This window comes from Charadrius vociferus, unplaced genomic scaffold (genome assembly GCF_000708025.1).
Source record: "Charadrius vociferus isolate BGI_N301 unplaced genomic scaffold, ASM70802v2 scaffold444, whole genome shotgun sequence".
Taxonomy (NCBI): domain Eukaryota; kingdom Metazoa; phylum Chordata; class Aves; order Charadriiformes; family Charadriidae; genus Charadrius; species Charadrius vociferus.
The window spans coordinates 1,786,343-1,809,088 of NW_009648242.1; the positions used below are offsets into that span (position 1 = coordinate 1,786,343).

A 22,746-nucleotide genomic window follows, 5' to 3' on the forward strand; every position below is an offset into this window, starting at 1 on the left:
GGAAGGAGGGATGGCGGCACCAGCCCTTGCTGTGGAAGGAGGGGACCCAGTGGCCAGCAGGCGCAAGGGCTGGAAGAGCCTGGCACCTGAGGGACACAATTTGATGGTCCAGAGCTCCCACCGCCACCCTCCTGCCACAAAACGAACACCGACAATAGGAGTTGGCAAACAGCAGCAAAAGACGGTTCACGAAACTCATAGGACGAGGCACCCTCCTCACTCAAATTTAAATCTACTTTTAATTAGAAACCACTCTTCTGTCGTCCCCATACATTTCCCTTTCCTAATTTACTGAGGAACACTCAAGATCAAAAGGAAGAGATCAGATGAGGGAAAAACCGTCCCTATGTCTTCTCTGTAATTTTACCGTGTGGGAACTTGACACTTTTTGGCGTACGGTTTGTTACGTGGTTTCTCCTTTCCAGTTCGGGGCTTAAGAGAATCACAGCACCACGGCTCAGTGGGCTGCCAAACATTGAGCCTGATAGCACGGATGTCCCTAGCCTACCATAAGGGCAGAGTAAAACAGATTAAATCTCATTTTGTCAGATGCTACTGGGTTTGATGATTGCTCGTACAGCTGTAAGAGAGAGGGGGGGGGAAAAAAAGACCTCTTAAAAATTATGTGAGTTCAAAACTCTTAGAAACTAGTAGGATGATGCAGGAGCAGCTGTCATTTTAAAAACTATCAGCTATTTTTTTAAACATCTTAAATGAGATTTAAAACATCTTAAAATGTTCTACTAGTCATTATAAACTTGACTAATGACCTGTTTGATCAGTTTTTCAGGAAAATTTTATGCATTTTCATTTTAATGTCAACTTTGAATGCTCATCATACTCCCTGCCATATATAATTATTTGCATTTAAAAATGAAAAACCCGTGACAGATACTTTACATAACCCCGTTGAAAATAGAAGATAAAAATCCTCTTCTTATTCTTCTTCATTTTAAGAAAAAAAGAGGCTTGCATATTTGAAAATACAATCTGTAATCTGCAGATTAAATTAGTATCAGCAATGAACAGCTATACTGTATATACAATAAAACAGTCAATGGAGAGGCTGTGTATAAATTAAATATATAATAGCTTTATCCTTGCCATCACATGTATTTCTTAAGCATGGCAAGAGCTCCTGATGAGGCTGACAAGATGTATGCGCATAAATTACAGAAGCACTTTGCATATGAACCCAAACTCAGTCCCTGTGTCATCGATTTACCATTGGGGACCTTTCAACTTTTTTTGTTGTTGTTTACATGATTTTTTTTTATTATTATTATGAGGTTTTTATACTCATTAAAAACCAAGCACGGCAAGACGGGGGAAGGATTTTTGGATGGCTGTCGCCTTGCCACGCTGGTGGCAGAAGGATAGAGGGAACGGCGAGGCACCTGTGGGGACGGGCACAAGAGCTGCCAAACACATAAAATTCAGAAGTGTAGGTGAAGCATCTTCAGAAACATCTCCCGCCGGTACCTTTTCACCCGGTGTGAGCTACTGTGAGGGTGGCACTTTCCCCAGGTAGCCCTTTTCCCACCTGCCCCACAGATTGAGGCCACCTTAGACCCTCTCTGTGTTCTTCTCAGAGCCACAGGAGCTGTGCCACCAGAGATAATTCATTTACACATTGTCTCACTCGGGTAACAAAGCACAGACACAGGTACTGATTGCAGTGCCATTTGCATAACTCCTAATCAGCCACCCAGCACAATAATTACACTATTGCTATGCTGATGCGAGAGCATTGTTCTGCCCTTGCTGCCAAATCCCTGCTGTGTGTACCTAGGACAGGGTGATTGCTATCACTAAAATCTGCTTAATAATTATTTAACAGCCTCTAGGGCATTCACTGTTCCAGGCTTAATTTTGGCTTTCTGGGTTTTGTTTTGTTGGGTTTTTTTCGTTTTTTTTTTCTCCCTATACCTAAATCAGTATCAGTGCTAAAAGTTAAAACAAAATATTACAGCCCACCACGAGCCGCTGTAGCTCACCACCTTCTCCAAGCTGCTGCCGTGAGCACCCTCATACCTTCTGCGCTGAGACAGGTTCCCCCCGGGTAGGTTTACTGGCCTTTGACCTTATGTCCCAAAACTGGAAAAAAGTGTGGTTTTTCATGTATTCATTCTTTTTAAAGCCTGACACAAATTGAATAAATGCCAGCGCATTGCTCCCTGCAAGTATTTCTTGAAAAAAAACCCAAACCAACCCAAAAACTTTTCCACTCACCAGAAACATATGTAAAAATAACAACACGGGGGGCCAAAAAGATTTCTTCAGTTTCTGTATTTTCTCAAACACAGATACCATAACCAAAGCAGCAAACAGTCCAGCCAGCCACTCCCCAGCCAACCTGGGGGAAAATCCATCTTTCTGGTACTCCGAAAACACTCTGTCCTGAACTGGAAGGCTGCTGAGGGAGGGCTTGCCCAACGCAGGAAGGCACAAAACTGGTTCAACAGGTAGAACATCAAGAGCCGATGTTTCATCACCCGAGACAACAGCGAGAGGATTTCTTCAAGTTCTCCGAGGGGTCAAACTGCTCTGTAATTTCTTCTTCTATTTCTGGAGTTCCTCAAATGTTACTGAGTTTACAAGGCAGAAATCATGTAAGTAGATAAATTCAGCACTAAGGAACCTAAAGTACCAACAACGCTGCTCAAAAATAGCTTGATTCTCTTCAGCTCAGCATACCTTAAAAAATACCTCTCTGCTGAGATCCTGAAATCATGATGGAAATGGTTTAAATAATTAGATCTTTAGTAGGACTTCAGATACTGAAGTTATTATAATTACCTGATATTATGATGGACAATAAATAGTACTGCTGGCTAAGAAAAAAAAAAATATTTTGATGACACTAATGAAGAACAAAGCAAAGCAAAAGCCTACAAGTCAAGCTGAAAGTCCAGCCCAATGTCTTGCCTCCAACAGCAGTCAAGAGCAGAAGTCAAGGGAAAAGCAGAAGAGGACACGCGGCAAGTCCTGGACTCTAAAACCACGCAGCTCTGAAGCCCGCCCCAGAAGCTGTATTTGAACCTCACACCAATGTTCCTACATTAGTTTCTCCAAGTGTGCTTTGAATCCGTGTGAGCTTTTCACATCTCTCTCCTTCAAACTGCAGGGCCTCACCTACTTAGCCATTCCTTATACAAAAGCTATTCAACAGACTTATGACCTCTGCAGCTTCTGCAAGTACTATTTTATCCTCTTTGGAGGTGGAAGTGAGGAAGGGAAAGACAGTTGGGAAGAAGACTCCAGAATCCATCCCACTATTCAAGACGAAGGCACAGCACAGACACGTACCATGACAGATGTTTTTCTCTACTTGTGCAGTCAACATTCCTAATGTTTTATTTGCTTTTTGACAGCTAGTGAGTATACAGTTGACTTCTCCACACAAATATACGACCCCCAGATCTCATGCCCGAGTGTTAACAAGCAACTCAATTTAAATGAAAAGTTAGAATGTTTTTCCTGTGGACATCACTTTGCATTTATCCACACTGAATTTCATTTGTCATTTTATAATATGGTTGCACAGCAACCTAAGTCATTTTGCAATCCTTTGCATTTTCATTTGCATCTTCATCTTTACCACCATGGATAACTCCATCAACTCAGCAGCGCTGCCACTTCACTATGCATGCTCTTTCCCGGATCAATCAAAAGCATGGGAATCGACAGAAGGCACATTTTTATTAACTGTAAGACGGCAAGCAGTGTTTGTCTGCTAAGGAACGGGTATCGACTGCAAAAACGTGCAAATATCAGCCTCTCAATAAACTTACACACAAGAGATTTTTCTTCTGGGGTGTGTCAGGGGAGTTCACTCAATACTCTTGTCTTTTGTCTTTAAAACCCTGCCCTATTTCCAGCCTGTCTTTAAAACCCAGACTGCTCAAACACCGTCTTCCCTTCACCATGCACCATAAAGAAAGTGCCTCTGGGTCATCACCTCCAGCCACCACCTCCAGCCACCCTGCCCGCTCCTTCCTCACCAGCTCCTACCCAGTGCTGGAGCATCTTCACATACCTTCCATGTAACACACAACTTAGGATTTCTTCCAGACCAGCAGTCAGCTGCCATTTTCTGCTATTTGGTACATCCACTTTTTGAATAAGGCTGCAAAAATCCCATTCCCCTTCAAATTCAAAATCCTTCTTTCGCATCACTAAACATTAAATGCAAAGTTAAAGCTTTTCGTTAACTTAACAAAGGTGTGTCATTTTTTGCTTGCTCGTTCTTCCAAGAACTTAATATTACAAACCAAAGCGTGCGAACGCAGTCCAACATATGAACAATCACAATGGCACCAATGCGTTTTAGTGCTAAAAATCAAAAAAACCCTGAAAAAATCCACAATTAACTTGTTACAGTAAACCTTGCTCTATGGACTCTGCAAGTTTATCTTTCCATAGTAATAATCTATTTTTGCCCTTTTTTTTTTTATATACGCTGAATGAAAAGTTACTAGCTGCAGCTTTAAAGTGAAAAACAGCAACAGAAATTGGACTGATGAAAAGAAAAATTCCTTTGAAAAACTAGTCAATACAAGCTGACGTAGGACTAGGTGTAACCTGAAGCGCAAAACTTAAGGAAAGACACAAAGGTACGATATTTTCTTGTTAATAGCCTGCTCCAGCCATGAACTGGGGCTTAGCCACTCTAAGAGGCTTACAAACAAAACAGCCCTCGGCAGTTCGTGTTCTCTTCTCAGGGCAAACACAAATTGGGGGTGGAAAATATACGTATTCAGCCAATACCTCACTCCAGTGATTTGTTCTACTGTTCTGCTCTACCTGCTCCCATCCTCCCCCAAGGCCTGAGATGAAAACCAGGTACCCAGTATCCTGTTGAGCACATGGTGTTCTCCAGTCCATGAGCCACTCCCCTCACAGACGGTGGAAGCAAGGATAAACCACCTCTCCAGAAACTGCGCACGCCCTACACAGGGTTGGGAGGACCCAAAACAAGGCAGGGAAGTTGTGGTCGATGACCCTAAGTTGTCCAGATTTGCTAGACACTTCCCAAGGCACTATTTTGGGAAGGAGGGGGCCATTCGGCAGGAACGCGCAGAGGAAAGCAGGCACTAAGGGAGATGTTCCATACCAAAAGGAAATAAAAATGTATTGCATATTCACCAATACACTCCCAGCAAATCAGGATGACCTGAAACGACAAGCAATGCTGCAGCTTTGTTATTTTACTACTTTTAAAGAACTATTAGACATGAGTTGCTAAGTCGCCAACCATTAACTGAGGTAGAAATTGCAAGCTGATCTTACAGAGCGCCTCCCGGCACACAGCAACAGGTCCTACACCATAACCCTCCGGCGCCATAAAAACCTAAGTGTCCCCCCAATTTGGGTTGTTTATTCGGGGGCCAAATGGCAGATAAGCCTTCTAAGACAAGGCTGTATAAAACAACTGCTTTTTATTTCAGGGAGAGGGGATGGAGCATGGGAAAACATCCTGGGGGCCAGATTCAGGCCGTGTCCTGCCAGCTGGTAACCTCCCATCTAAAGAGGCATCCATTTCTTCAGGAAAAATAGAGGACTCGAAGTTTTCTCTCACAGGTGGCCAAGTGACAAACGTCCACATTATTGTGAAGGGATTATTCTCTGGTCACAGCCACACACCGGCCTGATAAAGCTGCGCTCAGCACCTACCTGACTACCCTGAAAACCGCACCAGCCATTTTCAAGCTCCTCTTCCCCAAGTCCCATAAAACGAAGATTTCCGCCCGGAGCAGGGCTGTGCTGGTCCCAAGGCACTTGTTAAAACCTGTCTCCAGTGCAGCCTGCTCACGTCTTGCCTCTCTCCTCCTCCATGCCTGCTCCGGCTGTCCCCGGGGAGCCAAGGCTGTCCCCGGGGGACATCGCTGATGCCGGATCCCTGTTCGTGGTCCCACCAGCAGGCACCCTGAGCACCCCAGCTCACCTGTCCCGGACAGCGCTGCCCTGTCCCTGACTGCAGCAAAAAGCCAAAATTGCTCAGGTCATACAAGTCTGGTAAAAGGCAGCAGAGATGAAGAAGCCAACGTGCTTTATAAGCTCTGCTGACAAACAAAAATGTGTTGCAATGGAGCCCCAGAAGGTCTTTTCTGAGGCTGAATTTATAGAGAAAGGGAATAAACCAGTGAAATCTTTAATGACTCCTCCAAAGTAGATTCCCGATCGCAACTGATTTTGTTTCTTTTTCTTTTTTCTTTGTGGGGGTGGGAGTTGTTGTTATAATATTTGCTATGTGCTCTGGATCGTAATAAGCATCAAATATGAAGAAAAAAAATACTGAAATGAGCGCGCTCTCTCTCTTCTTCTCTCCTCAAGAAATAAAAGAAAGTAGGCTGAGGTATCCTCCTGGCATTCCTTTTCTGATTATCTCCAAGAGACCCGTAGACAACAAATAAGCTCCTGAAAAAAAAATCCTGGAATGTTGACACTGCAAATTTAGTTTATTAGCTTTTATACAAAAAGCTAGTTATTACAAGAAGCTGGGAAGGTTTTGTTCAGTAAATAAAGAATAGGAAACAAACATGTTACTATACAGATAGTTAAGTGCATTGTTAATATGCTAAATGATGTTTTGAAAAATGAAGCAAAAATTGTATAATCTACTCAGATTCACCTCATCCCACAAGAAGTACAGTTTCTATTGCTGTGGAACAGCAAACCATTATGATTTCTTTAAATAAAACCCAAAACCAAGTAAAATCATCCCCAAAACCTCACCCTCTTCCCTCCTTTTTCTGAGTTCACTGGTGAAATTTTCTTTCTCTACTTGCAAGCTAAGGAAGATAATTAACTAAGCTGCTTCTTATACACCTACAAAATGATAGCACTCTGCAATCTGAACATCACCCGCATGTTTTTTCCTTTTTTATTTAGAATTCACACTTGATTTTGCATCGTCTGATTGAAGATGAGGGGGCGGTGAGGAACATGGGGGAGAAAGCCACAGCAAGCTGCTGCACACATCATCCCACCCTGCATTTGGAAGTGAACAATTAAGCCTGGAGCTCGCTCGCTTCAATAGCGATGTGCCGAAGTGAGCATCCAGGGATTTCAAGTCCTGAAATAGATATTTTTAATTTTTTTTTTTTTTGGCTTTTAACAAAAAGATTTTACACAAATCAACCCCGTGCCACAACAGAGTAGAAGGACTTACATCCCACTTTATTAACTCATTTACAGTAAGATTTTTTTTTTTGTTTGGTTTGCTGGAACAATGCCTCCTGGAAAATATGGTGAATGGGAGCAGAAATTATTAGAATGTGCTACTTACTAAAACAATGAAAATGCAAACCTAGTATAATGTCCTGGAACTGCTTTTTGGTTTTGTTTTTTTTTAATATGCCTGTTTGGACATTTTCTTGGTAGCACTAAAATTAGTGACTTAAGAATCAGCCCCAAATTTCCAAAACTATTAAGATTTTAAATGGCATTTCCCCCATATATACCCTAATCTGCTTATTTCAGTTTTAAGTGTCTTACCTATTTACAGAAGTATTTTTCTCACATTTTTTTTTTTTTCCAATAGCTCAGCTAAAATACAGTTCTGCTCAAAGTTTCCACATTTCCAGCCAGAGAAAGGGTAACTGAGACAAAAATTGTGCATGGTCAATAGGAAGAAAAATAACATCGGAAACTTTGAACGCACAAAGGGAAGGAGGAGAGAACGAGGCCAACTGGACAACCTCTCTCACTCTTTAATTTCTCTTCTCCAAGGAGGTTCACAGTGGCTACTAAACCATGGAGTGTCCCTGACCTACGCACCTGGAGTTGTGTCGAAGGAAAAGGCTCCGCCAACTTCTTGCTAAAGCTTATGAGAGCCCTACTAAACACCAGGAGCGTTTCAACCAAACCTAATATACACCGAAGGGGCATCACCCAAAGAAAGAGAAAAGGTGTTGGGGAAGAGGAAAAAAAGAGTCCACGGCTGTCAACCTGATACTTTCTCCGGATGGCATCCTGCGATGGAAGACAGAGGTGCATTCCTTTGCACCGATGCACACAGCTGGGCCAGTCCCACAGTCAGGTACCGGGGGTGCGGGAAGGCAGCCGGTGGCAGATCACATGGTGGACACCTTCTGCCTCTGCACTTCGGGGGTTCCTTCCTTGGACTTCCTTGGCAAACCATTAGTGATCGCCTGCCAAGGAGCAAGTGCTGCTTCCCTAAATACTTACTCCTCTCCAGATACATATTCTTCTTCCTAATGCTTATATCTTCCCCAAATTCACTTTGTTTGTTGTTATAAACCATCATGCAAAACTGCTGGGATGAGTAGTTTCCAGTACAGAAAAACCAGGAGCAAGGCTAAGATCAATGCTCTTCAACCTCTCTCAGGTTTCCCCTCCTGTGGCAAGAATCACACCAGCAAGACCTTCCCGCTCCCCTTTATTGCCACCAGATTCACTCGCTGCTGATATTTAAGGCTGTGAGTGGCAGGACAAAGTGGGCATCCACAGAATGCACACATCTGGTATTTCCCGTGTGACCCACAGTAGGTCAAAGGCTTCTGATGCCTCCAACTTGGGGAAGACCTCAGGTTGTGCACAGAACTCAGACAGCATTTCTCTCTCTTTCTTTGTGGTTCTCAAAAATAAGAGGCAAATAGTTTGCTCCACGTTGAAATGGGTGAGGGAGAAGGAAAGGAGACAGGAGAACAAAGGCAGGAAAAAAGATAGCACGGGGGGGAACCCAAAGAAAAAGATGTAGTACAATACAAAGCCAATGAACAGTGTCTAACGATGTAGAAATGATGCACTGAAATGATTTTCTTCTCCTTTTGCTTTGTCCTTCCTGAGAAGATGATAGATCAGTTCATACTTTGAGGACTCTACTCAGGAGACATCACAGCAAGTAGGAAAATACTGAACACATGATATCCCATTTCTTTTCCCTTGTAAATAAACATTGTACAATATTTTATTAGTGACTACATTTAATTAAAACATATACTGCTGGAGAAGACGACCTGATGCTTTCATAATTTTGGCAGTCTTTCTTGTCCAGCTTCTCATTTTCTGTAGCTACAATTCATAATCACAAACCAAATAACCTCAGGTTACTCCTGAGGCAAGATTAACCAATTTCTTACAGGTAGTCAGGTTTTTGGCTTCATGCTTCAGAATAAATTTTAAGCATATAATACTGAACAAAAAAAACCCAACAAACAAACAAAAAGCCAACACACCCACCCCATTCATGTCAAGTTTATGGTTTAGGTGTTTTAATACCTTACTTCTCATTCGTTTTAACTGATTTAGTAATTACTTCCAACTATATTAAACTGTGACTGTTCTATTTTTAAGAACTTCCAGAAATTAAGTTTTATTCAAATTGAATATTCAACAAGTACTCATTAACAGCTCAAACCGGGATTCAGTAACAGAATCTGACCTTAATTACCAATTATCAACTGGATAAAATTTACACTTTCACACTCCTAGTGGATAATTTTGAAGATCTTGGTGGCTGCAATTTCATTACCTCACATGCTACAGTAAACAAAAGATTTGGAAATTGTTGCTCCAAATTTAGCACAAAAGCAGGGACAAACCCAATGGCACACATTAAAATACCCTTGTAAAACAGGGACTGAAAAATGGAAAAACAGATACCATTTTTAAATTATTACCAGGATATAGTTTGGAGCATGCCAATAGTGTAAGTTCCGGGCTTAATTCACAGTTTAACTCCAGTCTATCATAAGACACCTTAGGTGACACCTCTTCACAGGAGAGCTAGAGCAATGCAACCCAACCAGGACATTAGCAGCCCAAATTGCAGACTATGGAAAAGCGTTTGTACCTGGAATGCTGTGTTACAACAGGCATGCTAAGGCAAAAAGCCACGATCAAAGCGTTGAAATACAGAAAGAAATAAATAGGTCGAATCCCTGTATCCGTTTAAACTACTCATACATTCAATTTATGACCTGTTGTTGTGCTGCACTGAGGAAGTGACCTGCAGGTCTCAATGATTCTCTGAAAATAACCACACAGCGCACCAGGTTCATTCCTGGGCACCTTGCTGATTCATTTTTTTAATTCTTTGTGGGAGGGGGTGGTATTTGCAGATAAAACATTATGTTGCTCCAGGAAAAATATAGACAGCAATAACACAACTATTGCAGAAATAGAAAAAGTTCAAAGAGCAATAGAAATACTTAGGAGCCTGCGGATGTTTCCATACGAGAAGAGTCTAAAAGATTAATTTACAGAGAGGTGGAAAATATTTGACATAATAAGGGTATATAAAATAATAAACATTATAGGGAAGGTCAAACTGAGCACTACTGGAAAAAGAAGACCAAATTGAAACCTCATAACTCTTACTTCTCATATCAAGATGTAGGTCGTAGGAGCTGAACTTCTCACCGGTTTTGTTTTAGCAATTTATCTCAGCTCTCATTTCCTCCCTGCTTTCAGGCAGTTATTCAAAATATATGTGTTTGATATTTTGCTTTCCCACTGCAAATGAATTCATTGATCAATTCTGTTTGAAAACACTAAAGAGAAACCCTTCTAAACACAATGAGATACTAGCTCTTGGGTTTTTGTCATGAAATACTGAAGCTGTGTACTGGGGAATCTCAACACTCATTTTATTAAGAAGAACACACCCTGGTAAAGGCACACAGATAAAGTTCTCGATGGAGATCAAATGTGATTTTCAGAACGCCACCCAGCTACTAATTGCACTGCAAGAAAGGTTAAAAAAACCCCCACAAAACAAAACACCACAGTCCACAGCCAGTTCTTGCAAAATTGCCCACGGACCCACTTGTTATTCTCCCTCTGAAACACTTTACAGGGGCCACTTTGAGACAGGATACTGATGAATCACTCAGGGTTTGTTTTAAAGAAATGAGGAAAGAGTTAAAAATAATTCTGGTTGCTTTAGAAACTGACATCCTTTGTTTTGGTTGAGATGAAATACCATTACAGGCATGCAATACCCTTTAAACTTGCCACTATTCCAACAATAACTAAAGCTATTCTAAGAAACTACCACCCAAAAAGAGATCACCACAGATTTACAGTAAGTTCGCTGTTGCAAAGTTGGAGTATATTTGCAATATTACCAAAAATGTTCAGCCAAGCCTAGTTCGGAGTGACCTGACGGTAACCACCAAAACAGGACAGTAACTCACCGCCCACCGACTCCAGCAAAAACACAGCAGCCCAAATAGCAATACGGGCTTTTCTATTTTCAGCAGCGATTTGAAGCTAACTCTATTTTCAGCAAATGCAATACTCATCCCAAATCATGGATATGACATTTTTAATAGAAAAAAAATCATTACATTACAGTGGCATTTATTATAGTAGTATTATTTATTATAGTAGTAGTATTATTTATTATAGTAAGCCAAAACTGTGTGGCGTTATTGTCTATTTTAGCATTACTGCTGCATTTCACTCAAACTGCAACCTTTTAGACTGCTGAACTCAGACTCACTTGTCTGCCGATACAGCCACCTCAGTCCCAGTCACAAGCGTTCCTGACCACCGACCCTTCCGTACTTCCTCCGAACCCCACAGCCTTTCAAACCTGTATGTTGTTTGCTTTGAAGCTGGCACCCCTCCATCCCAACACCACCTTAATTCCTGGAACTCAAGCACGGAAAGGGATTTTCGTTTGGCAGTATTTTAGCTTCCAGAAACCAGTTCCCAAACCCATCCACACCCAGCCATCTCCCCTACGCTCCCGGTTATTGGCCCCGAGTCCCGACAGCCGCCGACGGACAGCTCGCAGGAGCACAAACCTCCTGTTTTGACATCTGTCCCTGCCCAAGTGAACAACACTCAAGGGACCGCTTTGAACCAATCCAGCAATAACTTTTAAAGCAATATATCGGAATACACTGATGTTCCGGTAACAGCCGCCTACAGACAGTATATGATGCTACATGTGACAATATTATATATGACAATATATATGACCTGACTTGTAACTCTCTCGATCTGAGTCTGTCTTAACATTTTGGAGATTGTTGTGACTCAAACTAAAATTAAAAACACTGATAGGCAAAGCGAAGCTCAATAGTTTGCAAACTAGACTACCATCTCTCCCTCTACATATGCGTACGAATGTACACATTTTTAAGGATGCATAATTAACTGTAAGAAAATAGTTCTCAGAGACCAGAAAGCTAAAGTATTTATATCAAAAGCTGAATCTTTCTCACTCTATCTGCACAAATAAACCCACTGAAGTTGCCAGCTTTGTCAAAGCCAGCAAGATTAGCTTCTAAACATAAATCAATTTAAGCAGTCACAAACCTACAAGAAGTACTAAAGTTGCTTTCAAATTCCTTGCAGATTTTTACAAATTGAAAGTCGTTGACTTGGTCTGTGGAAACAAAGTATTTTCTAATGCAAGACAACACTGCTGTCACATGCAACATGGTTTCTATTAGGGCCACTTAAAATCAGAATAAAAGTACATATTTCCAGATAGTATGGAAACGGGTGGTTTGGGGAGGTTTGAGGGGATGGGGGTGGGGTGGGATTAAAGGGGGTACTAAACCTACAACTGCAGTATTGTTTAAAATTCCAGGTATCCATACTGGTCAAACAGCTTTGGGTTGTTTTAGTTTGTTTTTTTTTTCCTTTGGGTTTTGTTTGTGTTTTTTTTTTGCTTCCAAATTTTGCTATGTATTTATAACCATAAAAGCCAGTAAAAGTGACTTGATTTGCGAGAGGCACTACAATCAGACAGATCTAAGATAAAAATAAAACTCATTATCTGTAAGGTTGCTCTCAAAAGTCAACTAACACACTGGCATCACAAGAAATTAATTCATCAGTATTTTTGACAAGCACAGTGTTTTTCTCTGAAAGGTCATTTTTCTAAATTAAGCAAAGGATTAAATATCTTTGTCATTCTGCTGCACGTCCCAAACTTAACTCATGAAACGTTTTCACAGTAAAATCATATTACATTTGAAATAAATACAGGAAATAAAGTTGCACGTGCATTTAAATTTGACATTTGTCCCCCAAACAACGTAAGCCAACAGTAAGGTCTGCTTATACGTTGCATCAACTACGTTAACTGAAACTGTGCATACTTAGTAAATACACGCGGTTTAGCCGAGTTTTGCCCAGAAAGCTTCCTTCTTTTAAAACTCCCCTGAACAGACATCAGTCAGCATGAAAGGTAGATCTGGACATTGTTGTCCACTGTTTAGGATTCACCTGAGTCTCTCTTGCTGAAGTGGGAAACCCAGAGCGGTGTCCTACACACCACGCTCTGCTCCGTGCTGCCTCCACCTCGCTCCAGTTCCTTCTTCTCTCCCACCAGGCAGCACTGGGATGGAGGCCACCAGATGTAGTTACCCAGGATTTGGCTGCTGACTCCCACCCTGCTTCCAGAAGGAGCTTACCTGGACTCTTTCAGCTGGCAGCGGTGGCAAAACCTTGTGATGAGCTATGGAAAATACCCACACCTCTCCCCTTCCACGTCAGAAAAGGAAACTTCTCCCCACAACACTGAGAAGAAAAAGCGGCTCCGCAGGATAAAAACTGAGACTCCCTTGGTGCCAAAGAAGCATGCCAAAGACAACTCCTCTTTGTGAATAAATACAGCACAAAGGAGAAAGCGTCTCCCCTTTTGTGTCTACTGGGGCTCTTCTGCGACGAGAAGATTTTCTGCAGCACCCGTCTTCCCTGGCAGGCTGAGGTTACAGGAGTGTCCTCACTTATGTAACTTCATTTCTTGAGCACACAATTACCCAACACACCCAAGGCACTCCAAGGCTTTTTTTTTTTAATTATTTTTTTATTAAAGAAAAAGTACTTTCTTTCCAGCTGGAACTCGTTTTTTGTTCTCCCCCCCCCAAACTTAGGTCTGTAAGCAAAGCCCCAGGAGCGCTCTGAATGTGGTCCACCAAGACCCTCAGTATCCCCATAAAGCAGACATTAATTTCTTGGCAGCGTGTGTGTCTCTCTGTCTACGTACAGGAACGTGGGCTGAGCTCCAGACTTGCAAGAGACCTCGCCATTCACAAGAACCTCCTCCATTTTCACCCGTGCACCTTTCTCCTCCTACAGCAGGTCATCAAGTTTCTGCCGAGCATTCCTCCCAAAGCCATAGGAGACAGCTACCTACGCCAGCAAACCCCACCACACGCAACCCACATCCTTTCTGCCATTTCACAGCACCTAATATTAGATTGCATTCTTCCTAAATGCAACACTTCAATTCATTTTACAAGAGAAAGGCAGTGGCAAAGAGCAGGATACAAACAATTAAGGGAGTATTTGCCCATGAAAAGGCAATGGGACATTGTGTGGGGAGATCCCTGCAATCCAGCCACTCTCAACTGCAGTAAGATCCAGAAAATTGAACTCTGCATTCGAATAGCCATCAGCGAAGTCAAGTACAGATCTGTCAGGCAGCACAGACACAGACCACAAGAACCTTATTATAAGGATTTGTACCTGCCACAGTTTCCTTAAAATACCTTTTCCCCCCTGAACAGGTCTTCAGCTAAAAGCCATTCAAAAACCTGTGGAAACCTTCCCTTTGGGCACGCGTTCAGGAAAAGACACAGCACGAACATGCTGTGAAGGTAGCAGTCACATCCATCATCAGTAGGTCTGTGCCAGGCAGAGTGTGACAGAGAACTTTGATCACTTGGAAGTAGAAATGGGCCTTTTTATCCAGCAACCGGAGTAGTTAAAAGCACGAAGGAATCCGGACACCCCAATGCTGCCAATGTAGGATTATAACCACACTGGTCTGAAGGTGACACAGGGAAATCACTGGTGTTCATCTAACAGCCTGCTAGTGAAGGATCAGGACCCTATTTACTGAGCAGCGCGCTAGACACATATAAAAGGAGGGGGGGGGGAAGTTAGTCCCCTTCCCCAAGAAGTTTAACTTAAATATACTACTAAAAAATACTGATTCTATTTCACAAGCATTACAGATTCCCCAAATCCATACCTCTGCTTGAGGTCGTAACCATCCTGACAAAGTCATTGCAGGTATTCAGGCATTGTTCCTTCTTTCACCCAAAACACTATTTTTAATCATTTTACCCAAAAGCAAAGCAGAGCAACTTCACAACCATACCTTGTTTGGAGGCACTGTAAAATTTCCTCGCTACATTACACCCCGTTACAGCTGAACACAGTGTTATGTCAGGAGAAAGCAAGACGCAATTCGTAACCGACCTGCAGCCTGCTCTTGGCCACCCTCCCTCAGCCACCCGGGGCTTTGCAAGGGTGGGTACGGCAAGCTCCCCAGCTGGCCCTCGGAGCTGGTGGGAGACCTTATAGCAGCCTTTCAGTACTTAAGGGGGGTCTACAGGAAAGATGGGGAGGGGCTCTTTATCAGGGAGTAGAGCGATAGGATGAAGGGTAATGGTTGTAAACTGAAAGAGGGGAGATTTAGAGTAGATAGTAGGAAGAAATTCTTTACTCTGAAGGTGCTGAGGCACTGGAACTGGTTGCCCAGAGAAGTTGTGGAGGCCCCATCTCTGGAAGTGTTCAAGTCCAGGCTGGATGGGGCTTTGAGCAACCTGGTCTAGTGGGAGGTGCCCCTGCCCATGGCAGGGGGATTGGAACTAGATGATTTTTAAGATCCCTTCAAACTCTGTGATTCTATGATGACCTGGCAGCTGCTCATCACCACCAGGGCTGCTGTAAACACAGAGGTGGACAGAGGCATTCCCACCTTTGGCCACCCCCTTCACTGCAGAACAGGATGGAAACAATTTTCCAGACCTCCACGATACTGAAAGAGCAGTGAAACCATCAGGTTGAAGAGATGTTGACAAAAATTATTTGTCTTTGTCAATGTTTCAGGTGGGAGAAAATGGTTAAGTTGTCTGAGGGAAATTCAACGTTTTAACAGGAACAAGAACAAATATGAAGTTGTCAGGATGTAAAAATGCAACCTCCATAAAACTGCTCATGCTTTGGTCCATGCAACCAAGAAAGACACATTAAAAATAACCATGCTGCACTCCTCTTGAATGTTGCTGACATAGTAGAGAAAAATAAGAAGTAAATAACTGATCAGACTGTTGATTACTGAAGATACCTATACCTCCCTTCTCATACAATTCAACAAGACTTAGGCAAGGCAAACCAAAATTTTAATTGTAATATTTCATTTCTAGTTCAGATTTGAGATGGCTGCCCATATTAATTTTACAAATTTTTGCTTTGGAAATATATCATGTCTAATTTGCATCTAAGAAGTAAAACTTGAAACCAAACAGTGCAACAGTAAAGCTTTCTTAAGGCATAGTGCCGACAACCAAAAGGCTGCAGTAAACCGCAGTAGTAAACACATTTTGGCAATACCTTGTACAGGCCAGTAAGAATCTCTGCGCTGTTATTACCAAAGGGGCTTTAAGCATTATAGTGCAAATCCTGTGTAACAAGAACTGGATGAAGCATATCAAACCATATACTGTCCTTTAAAACTCCCTATATAAAAAACAGGTTTTAAGAAATGAAGTTGACATTAAATGTTAGTACCGGAGAGTAAAATGCATTATATGGCACATTATCCTCACAATTACCCCCCAAAGCAAGTAACACACGTCTATAAAATCAGAGCAAAATAAATTGAAACACATTATGGTTGGAAAATGCACTGCTAAGGTACATAGAGCCTTAGTAACACTGGAGTCAATGTTAGGACTCTCATTAAGATATTCCGGTGTTTTGAAACCCTAAATTAAATTTTATTTAATGATCTACTGGCCATTTCTCCCATTCTAATATTACCAAAGGGCATAGCTAGCATTGTTTGGCTGCAGTAGTTGATTAATTTTCTGTAGCTTAAAATGGCCTAAGTTAGGCTGACGCCTAGCTTCCCTGGGAAAACTGTAAGCTCCCATGCCAAGAGGATGCTACTAAGGGGAATCTGCCAAAAAACTTTTTCAGTCAGAAAATTTCTTACCAAAATCTAAGGTGTTTCTGGAAAGGTGGAGTTTCAGCAAGTTTTACATTATGAAATATTTTCTGGAATGGTCAGTTTCATCTTTTCTCAGTAAGACTAAAAAAACCCCAACATTTTATCCAAAGCTTTGTTTCAAATTTTTGATTAATTTACACTTAACAAAAAGCCATGCAGACTTTGAAAAGTCAAATTCAAAAGTATTTAAAATTTATAACAATTAAACTGATTTAATATATTATCATTTAAAAAAAAATACAGAAATGTCACATATTTTGAGTTTTCTGACAGTTTTTATTGCTTTTTCCACACAAAGTACAAATTACAAAAGAAAACAAAGCCACACTTCTAAAAATAATGTCAGCAATGGCCTATGAATCTAATTTCAGTGAGCTTTAAATTGTGGATGTTTGAACAGAGCACGAATCTACTCTGAAGATCATCTGACATACCCACAAGGAATGGCTTGGCACATGCCTATTAAGTGTGGATTTAACATCTATTGTTCACTCAAATCAATGAATGAATTTACTCATGTTCAGCGGATTCATTCTGAAAGTATTTCACTTTGACTGATTTCAACAGGGATACATTTTGCCTTTTGCACAAATAACACTACACCTATTGTAAAGCTACAAGGTTGTTTAAGGATCTTGAAATGCTGGTCTTTTTCTTTGTCATAGAAAAAAAGACCTGTCCCTTACAATGGCATGCAGGTATGCACAGATGGGTACCTCTCTGCTGCATGGGATAAACGAGATGAAGCTGAAACGCCTTCCCCAACCCAATGCTCCAAACTCGGGTGAGCATCCAACTCCCCCACCAATATACTACCAACAGAGGACATCAGATAAAGAGGCCAACCTCTGAATTTAAACATCTCCGGAGCAGTGGAAAGCCTATATATTATATATATATATAAATGGTTAACCCAGAAAACCCCATACCTCTTCACCGAAATTCAGATGGTGCTCAAGCTGGCTATAAAGCTCCCAAGGGTTTTAAGAGAACCAGAATTTCATCTTACAGTTTTATTAGGAAACCAAAACTTCCTGGCACAACCCCACAACATCCACCTATCTGTGGGAACTCCCTTGTTATGACTTCCATTCCCCTGTGGCAAGCCACTCTGCAAACCAGCCAAATCTCACACAAAGGTTTGCTTCTTCGTCGCTCCTCTGGAATCCCAGGGCGTACATGAAAGCAAGGACTGGCTGCCTTGGACACCGTCCAGGCACACGGCAATAAAATAAATTAAAAAAAAAAAAAAAGAGTAGGTAGGAAGACGCCTACCAGCAGCATAAAAGTCCCTCTCCTATGGCACACGGAAAAAGGGAAGGGGATGCTTGTTTTCAACCGCAGGGCTCGGTGACAGGAGGGCAGAAGAGAACACGTGGGACGATGCTGGAAAGGTGAGGGTGAAACACCACTGGGCATTACTTATGGGGAGTGAGGAGGAAAGTCGAGTCTCAGGGTTAAGGAACTTGTCGTGGGATATGCAAGTTAGGTACCAGCGCCCACCACAACCTTCCTGTCCACAAAACAACATTTCCACGCACCAAGGATTTATTGGAAAGATAATTCATGTTCCTAAGGAACGCAGCTGCTGCACACATGAAGTCTTACAGAGATATTCAGATAGCTTTTTGCCAGCTACTTTCATAGAACGTACTCCTGAATTAACCTCTTAGGTGCCCTCCTGAGCGTATCCTCCCATTTACTGGTGCCTTCTCCAATGGCGCACAAAAATCTAAAGGCAGCTTGATCTGTTGCTATTTCATCGCATATTACATCCAAGGTGGGGGCCTTACACATTCTGACAGGTGACACTAAATAATTAGACCAATGACTTCAAAAGTAGCTAATGAGTCAAAGCCACCCAATCATAGTTCTCTTAAACCAGCCTGGTTTTCAGCAAGGGACTTTTGGAAAAATCAGACCCCCCTACTAAATTGTCTCAGAGTGGGCCCACACAAAGCTAGCTGCCTAAAAGCCTTCTGCAAAAACACACCTGACTTCTGTATGAATCTCCTAAATACAGTGTAAACTAATTATTGTATGGACAGTGCAAAATTAGGGTAGTTAGAAAGTAGCCTCTCCTTCCAACTTGTAGCAATTAATTCCAAAGTCAAAAATCTTCGTAATACAGTTGAGAACTTTCAAAGGTACTATGTCGTTGGTGAAGGGTTTCAACTAATTTTCCCACAGAAGCTGGTGGTAAAATTCCTGCCAATTAAAACAGCATTCATTTAATTAAACTTCCAAGTGCTCCTAACAATCACACTCATAACTCCTAGGTGAGGTAACAACCCGTTTCAATCTTTTGGAAAATGATCTTTAAAGATAAAACTTATTATTAAGTAATAAAAACCTGATATTTATCTTGCAATGACAATAAAGACCTATAATAAAGCATGGCTATTCAACCAGAATAAAAACCTTACTGCGCTCAGCATGAACTGGTTTGTGACCATACACTTCATAACATACAAAACCCAAACAGTAAAGGCCGAATACACCCATACACTGTCTCAAATGAACACTTAGACAACACCAAAAGAAAACCACGTGTTACTTTAAAACCAGCTTGGCCTTCAACCTGACATTTCCCCCCTGGCTGGGCCATCAGAATGATCTTCCTTAAGATCCAAAAGCCTTACCCCTGCTTCTCCATCTCCCTGGACTACCCACTTTCTGGATGAAAGTAACTTGCAAAGGTTTAGGATCACTTTTGGTAAAATATGCTACGTGAACTTATACCATCAGATTTAATATCATGAAAAGATTTCCAAATATATTAACAGGAATATTTGGGTTGTTTTCTGGAGTCTCCCTCTAAATAAATTCCCTGCTTGAGTTACAGGCACCTTTCTCAATGTCTTTTCACAACACAAGCCAGGACTGGATGAACCAATATCAATAGCTGATCCTCCAGTACGTACTGTGTCCTGTCATCTGTCATCTCCAGGGCCATCGGCACTGCTGGGATTTATAATCAAATCATGGTACGCAACAGGCAGATGAGCAAAAATTCTTCTTAATTTAAAATGTCATTAATTTCATTCTAATTATATTGACTGTAGTTAAAGGTCTGCCATTTTTAAATGGTGCACAAACACTTAATTCCCTGTGACAAGCACACACATACTGAAATAAAGATACAGAGATAAGCTGACACTAGTTCCATGTCAGGGAAGTGAAAATATTCGAAAGGCGTAGCTACACAGCATCGATTAAGACTACTCATAAATCCAGCGAGCTTCAGAAAGGCTGCAGAAGCAAAGCTGATGATGGGGCACGTCTCGCTTCCTTCAAGGAGTGAGCATTTACTGAAACCCTACGCTGTCAAAGGTAGCTGCCAAAACAGCAGCAAATAATGCTTTCAGCCGCATGTGCCCAGCCTATCCAAAATACTTTTAAGGTCAAGCTTCATCCATCTTCATATGTTTTTAATTTTGCCAAGGTAACTGCGATTCTCTTATCAAGTTTCAGGCCAAACTACTTTGGGGTCAGGAGAGACAAGACGGGAGGGAAAGAAAGGCTAATAATGCGAAGCCATGTGTTTGCCTTGCAAGCCTCAATAAATAACTGCTAGTGATGCAGAACAACGTTGCATGTTAAAATAAACAAGAATCAAATCCCTATAGCTGAAACAACCAAAACAAAAGTTACTTTATCTCTTGGAAAGTAATTGTTAATACTAACAAACGTGAGACACATGCAAAAGACAGCTGAACTACGCACAAGAATTAAAAAAAAAAAGCCTCACTGTACTCTTTACTTATAAAAATGCAGCAGAAGCAACATTTCCAGTTCCCGAAAAGGCCAGCTGTGAGCTAGTCTGGGGGCAACTGAGGATGCCTCGCAACAGAGGATGAACGCAAGCGAAGTCCTCCTATGCAAACACTTCAAGTTCTCTGAGCAAACCACAGTTGCTCATACCCAAAAGATGACAGCGCCGTTTTCGCAAGCTTCCCTCAACAGGTACCCAGGCCCTCTTTGCTAAAACACAGACTCCATCAACAAAAGCGTTTAGTGAATTCCTGACGGGAAGTTTCAAAACCAGGAGGCATCAGGAACAGCTGCAGGTGTATGTGCCACCCCGCAGTGATGGGCAGGCACCCCCTCCTTCCCGGCCAGGGCCCTCGGTTGCTCCGAAACCGCGTCTGGGCTCCGTCTTCGCTGAACCATTGCATAACCCTGCTGCAATAAATCTCATCTTCTGGCTCCCTGTGCTGCCCCCCTGCTCGCACGCTTCGGGACGGCTGTATTGCTGCCAGCTCCGACTTCTGCGTTTTAAGAATATACACACACATGCAGGCAGCAGGTACGCTTTGCTAATCAAAGCGACAATGCTCTTCTCAAATATCTTCGTACAATAAATACCCGGCCTCTGGAAAACTGGTTTGGTTGTGATTTTGTTGGGTGTCCGTTCCCCATCCCTTGTCCCCCCCTTTGAAGATAACTTGGAGATAAAGATCTTGTCACAGCTTAAATCCCAATGCTAAAGCTACAGCTACATCCCAAGGTTAGGCTTTTCCTATTTATACAACAGCACCCTTACTTTAATGCTTTAAAGTTCTTGTAGTCCATTTCTGTCTTTTTCATACAAATAATGTTTGCAAAAGCAAAGTGTCTTTGTTCACCTAGACCAAACAGAGCCTCTCCCCCCCTCCCGTAATAGCCTAGAAGCTAATAACTATTTTAGAGCAACTCCAGTACAATGAAATGCTGTTATTGGCTGTTTATGTAACAGCGAATTAACCCCCACCGATACCTTTCAGAAATTCATAACCGTGGTGTACAAAATGTGCTTTGCGAGAGCTTGTTAATACGGTAAGTGCAAAAGCTGTCTGAATTCAGAAGACTGTCTTTCAAAGCAAACATGCTTAACCTGCAGTTTCAGGCATGGAAGAAATTACTCAATTAATTGCAGACAACAAAAACAACGGGGTTATAACTAATGTACAGTAAATGCTCTGTGGGTGTAATGCAAGCTCATTTCCCAGTAGTATACTCTCTTACATCCTAACACATTTCTTACTCCACTGCTGTAAAACATTTTAAGAATGTTAAATTTACTTAGTGGGTTCCCCCCTCCCCCCATTATTTTTTCTGGCAATTAATATTATTATTAAGCCAGGTAGGGTTTGTTCTCTTAAGAACCACGTTTACAATATGGTAATTTGCAGCACAGCATTTTTCACACTTTCTTCTAGGCAACACACCATCTTTTCCAAACTTAAACCCAAGCACCAGCATTTATAAAGTTTTTTTGCCTGCGACAAGAGAAGAGACCCCAGTTGCCAGGACTCCGTAGATGCTCCCCTGCTTCTCGGAGCTCGAGCAGACGAAGAGCAGCAAAAACCTCGAAGAAACCACAAAAAGACCCCATTCGTGGCAACTGACGACAGGCAAAAGGCGGAGTGAAACGCTAATAATTAAAGATAACGGAAAGAAAACTTACCAAAGCAGAAGCGGATGTCTTCTTCCGTCATTCCCACCCTTCACGTTAAAGACATCTCCCAGTGACCTGACTGGGGCTCCACACCAGCGCAGGGCTGGTATTTACACCCGCTGCTTGCTTACTGCTTAAGAGATTTTTTTATTTTTTTTCCGGCCGTGTTCATATGCGCGCTTTAGGATTAAAATGACAAAACAAAAAAACCTAACCCACCCGCGACGATAAAACCCGTGGGTAGAAAACCCAAAGAACGAATCCCCCCTTCTCGCACGCTGACAGCCGGCGCTGGCAACGCTCAGGGACACATCTGCCTCCCTCTGCAGGGTCCCCTAAAACCTAAACCATC

General features: G+C 42.0%; 1 protein-coding gene across 1 annotated transcript in view; it reads right to left on the minus strand.

Moving 5' to 3' along the window:
* Positions 1–22,746, minus strand: part of HIVEP1 (human immunodeficiency virus type I enhancer binding protein 1) — an 84,572-nt gene that overhangs the window by 56,694 nt on the left and 5,132 nt on the right. The gene's annotated exons all lie outside the window — the stretch shown is intronic.